The sequence below is a fragment of the Hyaena hyaena genome, unplaced genomic scaffold, assembly GCF_003009895.1.
Source record: "Hyaena hyaena isolate Hyena2069 unplaced genomic scaffold, ASM300989v1 scaffold_101, whole genome shotgun sequence".
In the NCBI taxonomy this organism is placed as follows: Eukaryota; Metazoa; Chordata; class Mammalia; order Carnivora; family Hyaenidae; genus Hyaena; species Hyaena hyaena.
The window spans coordinates 988,503-1,005,792 of record NW_024080733.1 but is presented as its reverse complement, the minus strand read 5'-3'; the positions used below and the strand labels follow the sequence as shown (position 1 = coordinate 1,005,792).

The 17,290-nt window shown below is 56.5% G+C and overlaps 1 protein-coding gene across 3 annotated transcripts in view; it reads right to left on the bottom strand.

Moving 5' to 3' along the window:
• The window catches only part of GRB10 (growth factor receptor bound protein 10), a 169,070-nt gene that overhangs the window by 126,753 nt on the left and 25,027 nt on the right, over positions 1-17,290 (bottom strand). The window contains exon 1 of one of the 3 annotated variants that reach the window (XM_039235706.1): positions 13,242-13,377. The exons of the other annotated variants lie outside the window; for them this stretch is intronic. The gene's annotated coding sequence lies outside the window, so the exon portion shown is untranslated. Of the gene's footprint in view, positions 1-13,241; positions 13,378-17,290 lie in introns of those variants that run through there. 3 annotated transcript variants of the gene reach the window in all.

The following is a 17,290-nucleotide window of genomic DNA, read 5'->3' as shown; positions in this document are numbered from 1 at the left end:
GCTGGGGAAGGCTGGGGCTTCTCCGTGGGGGACGTACTTTGTTCTCTGCAGCAAGTCTGCTTCCAACTTTCTCCTCACCGCCCGCTCTCTCAGGACATCAGGTGACAGCCAGCTGGCAGTGGCAGCTTGTTGCCCTGCGGCCCTGCCCCAAGGCCACAGCCAGCACCTGACACCTATCCTACAGCACTTGTTAGATGGTTGTTAAATGCCTTCTTGTTCGAGAACTTGGTCTCATTCCCTGCTCCGCTGAGGTCAGCGGGGGGAACTCGAACCAGACTAACCAGCGTAACCGCCGACGGACAGGCTAAATAAGAACTCTTAATTTACAACTAAAACCAAATAAATAAATAAATGAAAACAAAATTTAAAAAGAGAAGCTGTAAGTCTTAAAATGAATCACGGTGGCGGTGCCTGGGGGGCTCGGTCGGTTAAGCGTCCGACTCTTGATCTCAGCTCAGGGCATGGTATCATGGGTCATGAGCTTAAGCCCCATGTGGGGCTCTGCACTGACAGCACGGAACCTGCTTGGGATTCTCTCTCTCTCTCTCTCTCTCTCTCTCTCTGCTCCTCCCCCACTCCCCTGCTCCTTTTCTCTCTCCCTCTCAAAATAGACAAACTAAAAAATTTTTTTAGAAAAAAAAAAGAAAGTTGGGCAGGGCGCCTGGGTGGCTCAGTTGGTTGAGTGCCCAACTTTGGCTCAGGTCATGATTTCGTGGTCCATGGGTCTGTGCTGACAGCTCGGAGCCTGGAACCTGCTACGGATTCTGTGTCTCCCTCTATGTGCTCCTCCCCTACTCATGTTCTGTCTGTCTGTCTGTCCCTCTCTCTCTCAAAAACAAACATTAAACATTTTTTTAAAAAGAAATTTAGAGACTTTAATGAAATTAGAACTTTTATTAAAAATATATACCAAAAGTCAGAATAATCCTAAAACAAAATCCTTACGGTAGAAAACACCAGAGAGAAATCAGACTGAAGCCCCACACTCCTTCCACCTTCACCTCAACATATAACGAAACCCATGGACTTGGATGTTCTTATTATCAGTCATTTCAATTTGTCAAAAAAAAGAAAAAAGAAAAAAAGATTCTCAAGGGCTTGTTAAGACCAGGCAGTCGCATACACACACACACACACTCACTCACTCACTCTAGTATCATTTCCGTGGCTGACAGGAGTGAAACAGAGTACAGCGGTCAAGGTCCTGGGGCCAGTGACGGGAGGGGACGAGGAGGTAACAGAGGTCAGTCCAGAAGAGCATACCCACAGTACCGTGGTTGTTAAATTGTGGTCCCAGGCACCACCCGGGCCCCTGCTCACACACCAATACTGCAGCCCAGATGCTGACCCACTAAATCAGAAACACAGGGTGCGGGGGGCCCCAGGGCGCTCTGTGTCTCTGGCCAAGCCCCAACCACGGGGCACTTCGGGCGCCTGGGCTGCACCCCACCAGCAAGAATAAAATCTTGGGGACGCAGGCATGGTTTTAAGCTCCCCAGTGTTTCCAAAGCTGAGAACCTCTACTCTCCTGTCTTTCATTTACATTATTGTGAATCCTTTTTATGACAAAAAGCATTGAATCCTTGAAGACTCCTGTCTCGCTTTCCGGAAGCCGGGGGGGTGGGGGGGGTGGTTTAAGCAACACAATAGTTCCTCAAAATGTGGCCCCTGAATCCTGAGGGGATTCCCGGCCGGAAGCCATACCTGGTACCTTCTCTGCCTTTTACAAATCTATCCCTTTTTCCCATGGAAATAGAACCCACTTTCCCATCGACGGTTAGAAGGGGGAGGCACAGCAGCCCGGAGCTATCTTCACTGCCAGCAGAGAGAATGACTTCATCACCGCAAACTGTGTGCTTTTAGGTACAAGGGTCTGGATGTGACCAGACGTGGGAGTAGGACCTTTGGCTTTATATCCTCACCCTTCAGTAAGAGACTCGTTTGGAATATACTAGTCGAGAGTCCACAGTACCTTACGCCCAAGCGTTCTGCTCAGCCTCCTAACAGAACACAAGCTGGAATTCTCCAACAAGCAGCCTGGGAACACAACTTCTGTCCCCATCGGACAGGCCAGGAGCCCGAGCAGAAGAGGCTTGCCTCCGGTCACCCGTGCCGGCCCACTGTGTGCTCAGACCTTGAGATCCACTCAGCCCAAATCCAGACACCAGATGCGGAGTGCCCAGGAATGGAGTCCGGTCCACGCGAGCCCCGCGAGGCCAATGGTGGCACTCACCGCAATTTCCAGCAGCCCCAGCCGGTGGGCACAGGGATCGGCGAGCCGGGCCTCCCCTCTGCTGGCTAATGCACAGGGGTGCAGTCATGTGCAGAGCGTGGGACAGGTCGGGACTGCTAATCCGGCCCCTGAAGGCTTCCGGAAGGAGTGAGCCTGCGGACCTGGGGTGTGCATTGCTAGAGGACGCTGGGACACACATGAGCCACACACACGGACACACGGATCCGACCTCCATCAGAAATGCACTGCCACGGACAACAATGGTACCCTCCAGACAGTGAAAACAGGGCAAGGGGGTCCGTGAGGAGGCCACACGCCGCCTTCCTGGAAGCGGTGGGACACCCCCCGGGAGGGGTGAGCCTCAGCAGACGGCGAGAGGGAAGCCACATTCACACAGAGCCCCAGACAACTCTGACGTCCATGAGGGGACCGTCCCACGTCCCAGATGGGGCCGCCAGCTCGGAGGTGACGGACAGCCTGGCTGGAGCTCGTGTTCAGGGGAAGCCCATGGATCAGCACCGGCAGCAGGAGCTGGAGGAAAGGACTGAAATCCCCCCCCGGGGTGGGATTCGACTTTTTCTGACCAGCAAGACACCAGCAGGAGAAAGACCACCGCTAACTTTAAATCTGACATGTGCACTATTTACACATAAACCTCAAAGTGGGGTCCTTTTAAAAGAACTCGCTTTTCAGGGCGCCTGGGGGGCTCAGAAGGTTGAGCATCCGACTTTGGCTCAGGTCGGGATCTCAGGGTTTGTGGGTTCAAGCCCCACATCGGGCTTTGTGCTGACAGCTCAGAGCCTGCTTGGGATTCTCCCTCCCCCCGCCGCCCCTCTCGGTTCCTCCCCTGCCCATGCTCTCTCTCTCTCAAAATAAAGACGTAAAAATAAACTTTTTAAAAAAAGAAAAGGAAAAGGAAAGTCCTTCTTGATTAATAATTGCCACATTCTGTCCTTTGTATGACCTGAGTAATTCACGGCCCAGGGAGAGTCACCAGGTCTCCCTGGGCAGGTGACGAGCCACATGAAGTGGCATCATTTCTCATATTCCGAGGACCAAAGGCCCTCCCCAGCGGCTGCCCTGGGCCCAGGCTGGCATCAGCCCCCATCCCTGCACCCCCACTCTGTCCCCCACACCCTGACTATTTCTGTGCATTTCTTGCATTAGGAAGAACGGGAGGGAGGGAAGGTGCGTCACTCTTCCCTCTCTCGAAAGTCCTCCGAACACCTCTCGTCACCCGGCTCCTCCCCTGCTCTCCCGAGCTCCATCTGTAATCCCCACGGCCCAGAGACACCCCTGCACAGTCCCATACGTCAAAACCTGAGTGCCTGTCCCGGAACATCGGCCCCTGACACCGGGCTTAACGGAGTGGGTCCTCCACCCACTGCCACTAGGTCTTCCTGTCTCAGCCCCCGCCTCTCTGCCGCTCACCAAGCACCCCACATGCCCACGGAGCCCAGATGCCACCAAGAGCTTCTCCTGGCCCCCACCCTAGGCCTCCCGTCCATCCTCGGCACCCCCCGGTCATGCCAACATAAGTGTGGTTCTCAACTCCGGTCCCACGTTAGGAGTCATCTTCCAAAATCCCGGTCCCAGGGCCCCCCACTGCAGCCCAGGGAAGTAGCACCGTAAAGAACCATCCAGGGAACGTGCAAGGTCTGGCCAGAGGGAAAGGCAGGGAAATAAGGCGTGAGCTGCCCCCAGCCCCCCAAGGATCTTCCGGGCACCTCGGCCCTCCACCCTCCTTACTGATCCCAGTCTACAGTAACCGGACACAAAGGTCCATCTTTTTTCCAGGGAAGTTGGAAACGACCTGAACACTCTAAGTCCATCCATCACAAGGATGCTGATGTGCGCAAGTCCATACAACCCGCCTACGTGTGCACATGTCCAATTCGATTCCACTTGAACGCTGCTACGAAATTACGACCGCCCTCGGAGGCCCCCTCCGCTTCTCCCCATCAGCACCTGTGTGGAAATATTTCCAACGCGTCATGACTTCTCAACTACACGCCGTTCTCCCCGCTCCCCAAATGCGCCCGCTGGCCCTGTCCCCGCGCCCCTGCACCCGCATTTGTGCGCAATCGGGGCCCCGGGCCTCCGGCATCCCCGAGGCCGCAGGCTGGACGCGGTGCCCATGAACACCCCCTGGGACGCCACCTCGCCTGCGTGCCCCTGCTTGGTCTCCACAGCGGGGACCCCCCACACAGGGACCTCGACGTACCTGGGGCCATCACCCAGTCCCCAGACCCCCTCCTCTCCGCCCCCGTAACCAGCCCCTGTGTGTCCTCCGGGACCTGGCCCCGACTCCCTCCAGCACACGCCCGCTCCTGTCCGCGGCCGCCCGGCTGTCCCCGCCCAGGCCTCTGGGGCCACGTGTCCAGCCTCGGGCGCCCTCGCTTCTCCCCGTCAGTGCGCCGCAAAGGGCCTCCGCCCCCAGGGCGCGACCGCGCCCCCAACCTCATCTGCCCCCCCGACCTCGTCTGCCCAGGCACTGCGTCCCCGTTCCCGGCCGCTCGGCTGCAGGCTTCCCAACGCAGAAGCGACGTGGGCCCCCCGCACCGCCGGGGACCTCAAAACAGCTCTGCCGGGGCAGAGACGCCGGGGGGGGCCGGGGGGGGGGAGAACGGGCCACAGCGCAGGTCACACCGCATCTGGAAGGCGCTTCCTCTCACGTCTACCCCCTTCCCCCCCGCCCCCCCAGCGCCGCGTGGCTCCGCGAAGCCGCGAAGGGGAACTGGAGGGAAAGAAAACCACCCGGGGCAGTAAAACCACCCGTGCCACCAGGTCCCTCTGGCTTCTGAGGCCGCAACGGGAAGGTCAGGACACGCAGCGGCCGCCGGCTCGGACTCTTGTGACCTCGTCGGGGCCGGAGCCACGGCGGGGCGGGGCCGAGCCGGCCACAGGTCGTGGGCGCAGGGTCCCTCCCCACCCGCCGGCTGGGCGTGAGATGCGCCTGCCCGTCGCAGACACGGCCCAGGTGCTCCTGTGCCCTGAGCCTCCTCCCTCGTTCTTTCCGTCCAGGCTGCCAGTCCGTCTGGGACACAGCAGGCCACCAGCTGCCTTCCACACAACTTCTCTGAGACAAAGCCTCCAGATCCTTCCGGCCCAGATGCCGTCGAGCCCCAAATACCATCCAGGAAAACCCTGTCCTGCGAGGGCTCCACAAGAAGAGCAAACGGCTTCTAGGAAATTTTAACTGGATAAATAAGTGACGTCTGGTAACCGGAGTTGGACGTGACACTGAACGTCACACGATCACAGCTGAGCCAATGGTTCTTGAAATGCGCTTTGATATATGAGTGCTTTGGCTGACAAGCGTGTTTCCGGGATGAATTATGCTCGCACACCAAGGTTCTTCCTATAAGAGAACGTATCTTCTTAAGGGTTTGGTCTGGACGGGATGAGCTAAATGCGCCTCGTAGGGGGACAGAGGCTTCCTATGTCTGCGGGCAGATACGAATGACCTTGGCAACCGCAGGGTGAGGAGGGGGGCGCTGGACAAACCCACCTGGACGCCCGCCACCCCTAGGCAGGGCCTTGACGGCAAGTGGGGATGCGCCTGCCTCTGCGGCCATGGGGGACAGCAGGCACTTTGGTGTAACAACCGTGTGGGGGCCAGTGTCGTGTAGACAGACATTAACGAACTCTCCATGTAGGGGTTGAGCTTGGGCGAGTGGTGGAAACTGGGGAGGGGGGAGAGGAGATGGGGAGGAAAGCACAGACATGGGGGAATGGAGGCTGGTGCAGGTAGAAACAGAACCAGATCCACTCTGGCCACACAGACCCTGAGGGAGATCAGCTCTGGTCTCCTGGACACGGCGAGGCCCCTTCCCCCCCCCCCCCAAAAAAGGAAAAAGCTATTGAGGCATTTCTTTCGCAACCACCGTGGGAAGTCCTGTCTCCTGCTTCAGGAAGTCGTGCAAAATCAAAGTACGTCTTTTTTTAGAAATTCTGCTTTCCTCGCCTTAAAAAAAAGGTCAAAATGGGTCTCTGCGACCTAGACGACCCTGAAAATTCTTCAAACTGCAAAGTTCTAGAGGTTTACAAATGCATTAATCTCTTTCCCGTGCGACCTGGATTTTTATTATGAAATTCTTTAAGGCCTAATCATAAAATGGAGTTTCAGAATTGTTCTGTTTAAAAACCGAATGGGGCTCAGTTGCTTAAGCATCCGACTTCAGCTCAGGTCATGATCTTATGGGTCGTAAGTTCAAGCCCGGCGTCGGGCTCTGTGCTGACAGCTTGGAGCCTGGAGCTGCTTCGGATTCTGTGTCTCCCTCTCTCTCTGCCCCTCTCCTGCTCCTGCTTTGGGGCTCTCGGTTTCAAAAATAAATTAAAATATTTAAACAAATAAAAACACAAAAACATAGGGGCGCCTGGGTGGCTTAGTCGGTTGAGCGTCCAACTTTCACTTGGGTCATGATCTCGCGGTTCGTGGGTTCGAGCCCCGCGTCGGGCTCTGTGCTGACTGCCAGCTCAGAGCCTGGAGCCTATTTCAGAGTCTGTGTCTCCCTCTCTCTCTGACCCTTCCCTGCTCACACTGTCTCTCTCTCCTAGAAATAAATTAAAAAAAAAAAAAAAACACAAAAACATAGACTTGTATCTACTCTGGCCACCCTAGTCCTACACTGTGGGAAGCATGAAGGGACACTAGGGGGTTTTGAGTGTCCGACTCTCGATTTTGTCTCAGGTCATGCTCTCGGGGTTCAGGAGTTTGAGCTCCGCCTCAGGCTCTGTGCTGTCAGCCTGCTTGGGACTTTCTCCACCCCTCCCTCCTCTCTCTCTCTCTCTCTCTCTCTCTCTCTCTCCAAATAAATATACTTAAAAAAGAATAACAAATCACTAAGAGTCTTTCTTCTGAAGTTTGCAATCTGTCACTGCAAAATGACAGCAGGATCTGTCATTTTCGAAGCAACGTGTTCCCCCACTGGCCCTAAAACCCACAATAAGTAAGAAAGAAATCGTCTGCAGATGGAGCCTCCCCCGCCCCCCCCTCATATCGGTCACACTCCCTCTGGACCCGCAGACATCAACTTGCTTGTCCATGAAGTGATTCGTCAAAAGAGCCCCCGGCAGAACAAAGAAAAGCACATCTGGAAAGCCACCCTCCTCTCTCCGTCCCCCGGCCCATCTTCAGGGCCCAGTCTGCTGCTCCTGAAGGCACGGGAGGTTTAGATGGAGCCATTCGATCAGCGGGTACTTGTGACCGTAAATCCCGTCACGCGTTCTGCGTCTCTGCATCCCTCTGTCTTCCTTTCATTGAGACTGTGAACTCACAAAAAAGGAACCCCGCTCTCGACTCAGAACATTCTGCAGCGGTTCGCTGGCCCGGCCACTCCGTCACTGATCGTGTCGTCAGCCTGCCCCCACTGCCAGAAGAGACAAGGAACGTCTACGGCTTGACAGTTGGGACGTCTGGGCCACAGATCACACACAGGAGCACGTGCGGGCCCTGCGGCAGCTCCCGCAGGAAGCGGCCTACAAGGAGCTCCCTGTGCTACCCCAGGAACCAAGCTCCCTCGGCCAAGTTCTAAGACGGCCACCGGCAACGGCGCGGTCGATGATGCTCTCGGCACTCCTACGTGAAGCTATTTGGAAAGTTGAATGAGCTACCATGTCTGCATGAGGACTAAAGAGCAAGAGATTGCCTCCTTCTTTTCTATCGCAGCAGGTGAGCACAGGAAGGTCTCTGTTTTCTCTTTTCTACAGAAGTAGGTGCACACGGGAAGGTCTCCATTTTCTCTTCTGCTGCAGCAGGTGCACAGGGCAAGGTCTCCGTCTTCTCTTTTCTCCCGCAGCAGGTGAGCACAGGAAGGTCTCCTTGTCACTGTCCGTCCACACGTCCACCTTGGGGCGATCCTGTTCAACAGAAGCTTCCATGACTGCAAACATGTGGAGCCTGACAAGAGTCGCCCCTGGGCTGAGACGCCCAGAAGTGCCAGAGTACGCCAGCCAGGATTCTAAATACTCCAGAGCGACAGAAATCTACGGCAATTACCAAACCTAGGCTTCCTACAGCTACTGCCCAGTGTCCGTGAGTCCAGCCACTTCCAATCCCGGAAGAGCTATGTTTTTATGTCACAAAGATACACCACTCCTAGTCTCACGATGCTGACCCCTTTATCAGGAGGGCACAGACATCACCACGGCAGATGAGGAGTCACCCAGGCCCCACGCTCAGCCTGGACTGACCCCCACATCCCAAGACAACTCACGGCTGACCTGAAGGATGGGCCCTTCCAGACCAGTCTGGGCTGTGCGAGAAGACTGGCAAGTCCAGGAATTATCCTTTGCCGTTGAAAACATGAGTAAAATAAATAAGGGTAGGCGGAGAGCATCCCCAGTGGTTTGCCCCTGACACTGCAGACCGGATGGAGCAAGAATTAACGAGGCACTACCCATGCGCCCAGAGCTCCCAACCTTGACAGAGAGACTGCCCTCCTGGTGCCTCATCACCTCGACTTGCCTGGGACACCGACCTCTCGGCCAGTCACACACCTGCTCTCTCCCAGCCCAGAAATGCGTGACCGGTAGTCCCACAGCCACATCCCAAGCCAGACACCAGGGCCCGCGGTGGGAGATTACACCTCGAGGGGGTGGGGGTGGGGGGGCAGAAGGAAGAACACACTTCCCACAAGCCCAGAGGGAAGGCCACTGGCAGTAAAGCAAGCATTCTTCGGCCGCTGTAGTGGAACAGCAACAGCGTGGGTGGGATCCCCAAGGCTGACCTCAGACACCAGGGTAAACACTTTTCCCCTGCAACTGTCCAAGCTGATTTCGAGGCTGTCCCTGCTCAAACAACACTGAGCTTCAAGACATAATGCCTGTTACCACTGGGGCACCAGTGGGGAGGCTCAGTCAGTTAAGCGTCTGACTGTTGATTTTGGTTCCCTCTCTCTCTCTGCCCCACCCCCATGCTGACTCGCTCTCTCTCTCTCAAAAGTAAATAAACATTAAAAATTTTTTAAAGGCCTGTTAGCTTATACATAAGGACTTAAATACCCAAAGTTCCCAGGAACTTGTCAATACTCCACATTTTAACGTGATGCAAAGGCCTCCAATCCCATGATGCAAAGGGAACAAGGGAGAGGTGGGCTTAGCAGGCATCTCTCCCCTCACCCCCGCCTCCCGTGCCAGCAGCATCAGGCGGGAGCTGAGTGAGCCCCGACAAGTGATGAGGCTCTGTGAGTGCACCCTCCACACCCCCCACCCTGCTCCAAGGGGGCACAGAGGGGACCTGACTCTCCCCTGCTCATGGCTGCAAGGAGGCGGCAGGGAGGAAGGTGGGGGCTTCACACTGCGACAAGGCTCGGGTGGGGCTGGCCGGACCCAGCAGGCAAGGCGCCCCCCAGCCCCCCGCAGTCCTGCTAAGAGGATCACACGGGACCCGGACGCTCACGGGCACCGGAGACACCCGGGGCACAAGTGAAAACACCCGTCGCTCCCACATAAGGTCAGTCGGGGCCTGGAACGACAGGACCGCAGATGTCAGCACCATGGGGACCCCGGCTGGGACCGGCCAGGGGGTCCGAGCAGACACCACACCAACGCCTCCATGACCATCACACACATTCTTGAAGCAAACGAGAGCGAGACACGTGCATCTCGAAGGGCCCCACAAGCCGGGTGTGAACTGATTGCTTTCCTTCCTTCAATGTGACATCAGTGAGTTTTAGATTCCTTCCACCATCAGGGAATAATGCGCTGAGGCCCCTCCGTCCTTGGACCCCACGGAGCAAACAACGCAATCAGGCATTTTCCAGATGCGGGGCTGACGGGCGCAGAGACGAGCCGCACTCCTGGCTTCTCAGCATGCAGAGCCGAGAAGGTTCGGGCGACACCAGCATCAGGGCACGCTGGGTCCAGTGCCCCAGAGGAGACAGAGGTAAAACAAGACGGGCGCCCCACGGGGAGGCACGGAAGGTCTGCCAAGAGGCTGTGAGGATGCTTGCAGCGCGGAGCGCACGGCGGGAACACAGCACGGGACAGCGGAAGGAGGGAAGCAAGAGCAGGTAGAAAACTCAGTGGTTATGGAAGCCAAGGGACCACAGGAAGCCCGGGTGGGAGACACACGCCCAGGTGTGCGCCAGCTCCTCCAAAGTCTCTCTTCGTTGGACGCTGGGGGTCTCAGTCGGGGGAGCGACCGACTCTTGATTTCGGCTCAGGTCATGATCTCACAGTTCATGAGTTCCAGCCCTGGGTCAGGCTCTTGGCTGACAACACGGAACCTGCCTGGGATTCTGTCTCTCTCTCACTCTCTCTCTCTCTGCCCCTCCCCCACTTGCACACGAGCTCTTCTGCCCCAAAATAAATAAGCATTTAAAAAATTTAAAAAATACAAAACACAAAAGCTAAGACTCTCTACCTTGGACTCATCCCCGGGGAGCCCATCACGGGGGCCATCAGGGACCACAAAGCACCCGTGTCCACTGCCCAGTCATCCCCCAGACCAAGCAGGCTCCAGCCCCCCCAGCACCCAGTGGGTCCCACACATGCCACGTGAGAGGTCATCCCACGAGCGTTCAGGTCAAGAAAGGTTTTGTGGCTACGACGTTTTTGGAAATGCTCTCCCTGGAGCAAACTTCGGGGACCCACCACTTAGTCACTACACCCACTGACCTCACTGGGCACGCAAACTCATCCAAACGGGGGACGGTCAGCCCTAGACCCTGCTCTCCACTCCCGGAGGGCACACGTGACACGCCCCCACCGTGCCTTCCACGCCAGTGGAGCCCCACGCTTAAGCTGCCATGGATTATCAGATTTTAGGCCCCAGACGCAAGGAATGACTGTGAAATGCGGCTTTGTGCCCTTGAGTGCCCACGCCAAGGCATCCCTGATGGGGCCGTCGGAAGCCAGAGGCTTGCGGCTTTGAAGGACAGCAGCACCCAAGTGATAACGGGAGAGATGGGGACCGGGGGGGGGGGGTGCGGGGGGGCTGAGTAGACAATCGAGGACGTGGGGACAAGGGTGCCAGGGACAAAAACGGTCCCAACCCCCAAGGAGTCTCGGCACCACGCGGGGTTGACACGGTCAACCCCTGCTGACACGGATGAGGGACACGGTCAGCAGGAAGGAGCCCAGGGCCACAGAGGACGGCCACGTGGGAGCATTGGCCCGACCCACGTCACCGGGTACCTTCCTTCTGTACCACGCCTGCCAGGGCTTCAGGTGCGACGTGGTCCCCTGAGAGGTGAAAACAGAGGCAAGATAAAGCACCTGTGCTCTGGGTGCAGGACTCAGAAGGGAGGGGACAGCCGGCCACGGTGAGGTCATTTCCCCCGTCATTTCCTCCTCCACTTTGTTTCTGCAGCCTCCGTGAAGAGTCAGATAGGATACTTCTGCCCCTATTCTTCACCTCTGCTCTGGAAAGGGGGCAGAGGGCCTCTGGTTTACAGAAGCCAGTCTGTAACCACGGGGGTAAAAGTCTGACATCATGGTTCACGGGAAGCAAGCCTCACTCTGCGGGGCGGGGGCCAGGAGTTGGGGAAGGCAGAGCTACCCTGACTCCGTGCGGGGGACGTCTTCTCAATGAGGACTCACTGGCTGGCGGGGGGGAGAGGGGGACGGAAGGGGGAAATCACACCCCAGGAAAAAAGTCAACTTTCATGATCGCTATCCAGAGAGAAAGAAACACAAAACGCTCACGCGTGCACCTTTTGAATGTGAACGGGATTCTAAAATGCTCCTCAGCATCTGGGGCGCGTGGGTGGCTCAGTCAGTTAAGTGCCCGACTTCGGCTCAGGTCACAATCTCAGTCTGTGAGTTTGAGCCCCGCATCGGGCTCTGTGCTGACAGCTCAGAGCCTGGAGCTGCTTCGGATTCAGTGTCTCCCTCTCCCTCTACCCCTCCCCTGCTCACACTCTGTCTCTCAAAACTAAATGTTATAGAAAAAACTTTAAAGAGGGGATTAAGGTAAATCGGGGTCTCAGGCAGGCCTTAATCAAGACGACTCATGTCTTTAGAAGTTAAAGAAAGCAGCAGAGAGACGCACACGGGAGGAAGATCATGCGGGGGCCGAGGAGAAGACATCCATCTACCTGCCAGAGAGAGAGGCTTGAGAAGAGTCTCAGACTTCTGGCCTCCAGAGCTGTGACCAAACACGCATCTGTTGTTCAAGCAGCCCTGTCTGGGAGACTCGTTACGGCAGCCTGGGCTGACTGACAGATTCTCCGGCACCCACACCGTCCTCCCTGGGAGCAAAGGCTTTGCTGGAAGACGGTTGCGGCCTCAGCCCTCCCGCTAACATCGCAGCCCCGCAGACAGCGTGGTAAGAACCCCGCACCCCAGCCGACAGGACAGAAGAGGAGGTGCACACCCAGGTGTAGCACCTGCCCCAGGCCCTCCTTATTTACGGGCGCACCCCTACCAGGGCTAAGGCAGGGCACACTTGGCACGAGCTCTAACGGAAGACAAAGCCCAAGGCAGGAGCCGCCCCCCATTCTCTTCTGGCCTGTGACCACACACACAGCTGCCAACTTCCAGGGCTCAGGGCGCACTTCTCAGAACAACCCAGGAGGCACCCGCACTCCTTTTTGACAGATCACCAAGGGTGGGGGGGGGGGGGGCCTGGAGAATGAGAGGCACAGCGGGCACAGAGGGTGGTCTGCAGAGCCCAGGGGGGCCCAGCGAGATCTCTCAAGCCACCCACCTCAGCACAGGGAGCAGAGGGGAGGAGAGAAGAGGAGGGGGGAGGAGAGAAGAGGAGAGGGGAGGAGAGTGAACGAGAGGGGAAGGGAGGAGAGGAGAGAAGAGAAGAAGGGAAGAGAGAAGAGAGGGGAGGAGAGGGAAGGAGAGAGAAAGAGAGAAGAGAGGGGAGGAGAGGGAAGGAAAGGAGAAGGGAGGGGAGAGGGGAGGTGAGGAGAGGAGAGAGCAGAGGGGAGGAGAGGGGAGCAGAGAGAGAGGTGCAGAGGGCCTCTGCAGAAACACGGGAAGAAAGCTCCCACTGTTGGGACCCGGCCGGCAGCGACCTGCACGTATTGATCTCGGCTCCATCGATATTTACCAGACACTTCTCCCGAGAGAGAATCCTCCCTCCGGGTAGACAGCAGACAGACCTTACCCGCCAGGGCTTGCTCGGGCTCCGCTGGTTGGGCAGCTGCCTTGGCTTGGCCGAGAGGACCCAGGTGAGAACGAGGTGTCGGTGCCGGTCACGGCCACGGGGCCCCCCGCTCCCCGCAGCGCCCTGCTCCGACTCAGCTTCAAGCCCAGCTCCAAAGCTGAAAAGTCAAAGAGGCCGTCACTGAACAGCCCGCACTCGGCTCTGCACCCCAGACTATAGACGCGATGTTTTTCTTTTCAGGGAGATTTGATTCAAAAAGATTCTGCAAGGAGCAGAAGAAGGAAGATCGCCACGAGGCGCAGGCTTCGCGTCGGCAGGTCAACCGAGTGCAGAGGCAGACCCTGGCTGGGGACACAGGAGGGGCAGAGGGAGGCCGCCGGGGTCCCAGGCCGCTTGCCGTCTCAAGTCTTCCCTCCGCAGGACAGGCGAGGGCCCCCAAGGCAGGTGGGAACGGAACGCACGGAGCCCTGCCCTCTCGCACGGCCAAGGTTACCCAGAATTCATGCTTGGAGCCCAGATCCGAGCCCACGCCATGGTTCCCGGGGTCCTCTCAGGGGACAACATTCACCCAGCCCACAGGACCATCCTCATCGCGGCCCAGGTGCCCGCCCCTGGTCCAGGCAGGGGGCACAGACTCATGTCCTCCACGAGGTGCATGCACAGGGCCGCGGGAAGGGGTGGGGTGGGCAGCCCTGTGGTCTGAGTCCTGCCTGCTTCCTTCCTCATCGCCCAGTGCTACTCATCTACGAGGCACGAGCCGGAGGGCTGTGCTAGGCTGGAAGGGGAGGGGGGGGGGTCTCAGCACCCAGACAAAGGCCGGAGGGGGAGTTTGCGGTCACCGCAGTGCTCCCTGAGCTGGGCTCCTCTGCAGGGCGGTGGGGAGAGAGAGCGCCTCCCCGAGGACAGAAGGCCATGGAGTCATCACATGTCCAATGACACACAGGCCCCCAACGACGCAGCAGGGAGAAGAGCACAGAGCAAGGGCTCCATCCCTGCATCTTCATCCCCTCTGCCGCCTCTGTGCATCTGGGCCGGTCGGGCCACTGACGGCGATGCAGGTGCCCCTGCGGGGAGAGGCGCCCCTTCGACTCACCCTTCCCGATCACTCAACAGTGGAAATAAAACCTGATCTGCCTGTGACCTAGAATTTACTAGAAGTCAGGGACCTAGAATTTGCTAGAAAAACCACTGCAGACAGTCGCACCGGGCACCCTGGCTGGATTTCAGGCACCAGAGCCAGAGAGCGCTGGAGCCTCCCGGTGACATCTGGGCGAGGCAGCACGTCACTGAATTCACCAAGCCTGAGTCCCCAGCTCCAAAATCAACCAGAAATACTATCTCCCCGAGGGCTTTTACGGGGAAGAAATGAGCTGATGCATGTAAAGCTGTAGGACACACAACACAGTGAACGTTAAACGAATACTAGATATCGTGAATATGACGCGGCCGGCTGTGGGCCCGTTCTCAGACGCAGACCACATCAAGCTGCAATGTGCTCTGATGCTCAGACAGGACGCAGATCTTCTTAGGATCAGAAGGGGCACACAGGACACAAAACAGCGAACGCCACCTGCATATGCAAAGGCATCTCCTTACAGGCACCTGCTGTCACCCTCACAAAGAATTTGTAAGTCTGAAAAGGATTATACCAATTGTATCAACTAGAACGTCTCTAAATTCTAGTAGCCAGCATGTCCACAAATTTAAAAAAAAAAAGGTGAGTGGTCAAACAAGTATGAGTCTTTGAAATGACAATGGGCCGGAATTAGGGACAGGGACTTGGGTCACATAACACATCCATTCCTCATGGTCTGAGACGTTTCCCATCTTTTCCAGAGAAACGGGTCTTTCTCTGGAGTCTGAATGAATGCCCCCATGACTATTTCCAAATGTATCTTTCATACATTTGCTTTTAAATTTGCAACATAACACTTGGGTTATGCCTTTGACATACACAAACACAAAGGTCTGCCTTTGACAACGGTCAATGGGGGGTGGGGGCGCCGGGCTGGCTGAGGGGGTTAAGGGTCAGACTCTAGGTTTCGGCTCAAGTCATGATCTTACTGTTCCCACGTGGAGTTGAGCTGCATGTCGGGCTCTGCGCTGACAGTGAGGATGGAGCCTGCTTGGGATTCTCTCTCTCCTTCTCTCTCTGCCCTTCCCCACTCATGCCCTCTCTCTCTCAAAATAAAGAAATAAACACTTTTTAAGAAAAACTATGGGCAACATAAATTAATCTATAATTAAAGAAAAATGACATCCAGTTGCCTGTCCAGCTTAACACACTTCAACCATCTGTGTCTATTTTTAAGACCGTGGGTACTAAACTTCCCACAGACAGAACAAAGACAGGACAATGTCTGAACACGGAGAGCTGTAAAGGCCACGGAGGCATCCACGCCCACGGCCGTGGTCACCAACGCCGGCAGGGCACAGCCCGACGTGCCGCCTGAGCCGGCCGTGTGTGCTCACACCTACTGGCACCCCGGGACTCTGCATCCGCCCATCAGTGCAGACAGCATGCTCCCGCGGGCTCACGGCCAGACACGACGTGAACTTGAAATCCCACATGCACGACCGTGGGCACAAAACAAACATCGGAACTTCCTTCCAGACTGTTTCAGAAACAAAGGCCCCCTTGATTTCTCTGTAGTATCTGTGATATCTTCCAAAAATTCCGGAGTGGATATCAATCTTTCCATCCGTCGAGCTTCCCCGTGCTAAATATTTAGAGTAATAACAGTGACTATTTGGACATTCAACAAACCCCAACGTTCATGAGGAGGCCAGGGTTCCACCACTCAGCTCTGGAATGAAGTCCAGGCCTTTACAAAAGGGGACAGAATAGCCTTAATTTAAAAAATTAAACTCAGCTCTGTGCTGATGTCAGAGCCACTTGTGACAGCAAACTGGGAAAGACGCTGAGAAACAGATCAACGAAACGGAACTGAAGGAAAGGCAAGGTTTTTGAAAGAGTCTAGTTCAGAGTGCTACTGCCTGAACTCGTGCACAGCCGAAGAGAGAATCAAGGTTTAAAGCCGAAATGCCACACCTCATGTCACTTTCAGCACGATGTACGGTTCCAGCAACGCCACAGTTATTAACCCCCTGGTGGGCGCGACAGGCCGCGAGGAAAAAGGAACCTGGCAGCAGAAAGAAGTTAAAACCCAACATTCCCACCCAAATGCCAGCATCACTTTCAACCCAGCGGACGCACAGGACACATTCAGCCATAGCCCGCAGGGACTCAGCTCCTGGGTGGCCCGTCCACCAGCAGACACTCGGCAGGCGCTGGGGGTAGAGGGGTTCCACAGACTTAGCACGTCAGCCCAGGATGGAGCAACTCCATCCCAAACTGGCCGCCATCAATGAAACTGACGCAACTCAATCAAAATGCATGAATGGGCTCCAAACAGGGTTCTTGTTTCCAGGGTCAAGGAGAACCAGCGATCCCAGAAGCAGTCTTCCCCGTGTGGCTTCCAGGAGCCCCCAAGCAAGCTCTAAGAGGGGTTACCCAATGGACCCATGTCCGCAGCCACCCAGCCTGGAAGGGCAGCAAGCCAAAGCACCTGCTTGAGGGAGGGGGGACACTTCTCTCCAGAACCAATCTAAGATTAGTGCAACAGTGAGGGTCAGGATAAAGCCACACACACGCAGACACGGTAACCGACCGCAGAATGGGGGACAATGCCCCTTCTCCGTAGCTGATACACACACGCACGTTCCGTCCAGTGCTAGCCCTACATAAACTAAAGAATATCACCCCTTACTCGAGGTGCATAAGAGACCTGGGCAAAGCATACAGATACGTGGAAGTGTTCATCAGAAAGAGTGAGGCTTAGGGGTGCAGGGGGTGCCCAGTCCGGTGAGCATTGGACTGTTGACTTCGGCTCAGGTCATGATCTCACACTTCATGGGATCGAGCTCCGCATCGGGCTCCGTACTGACAACTCAGAGCCTGCTTGGGATTCCCTCCCCCTCACTCTACCCCT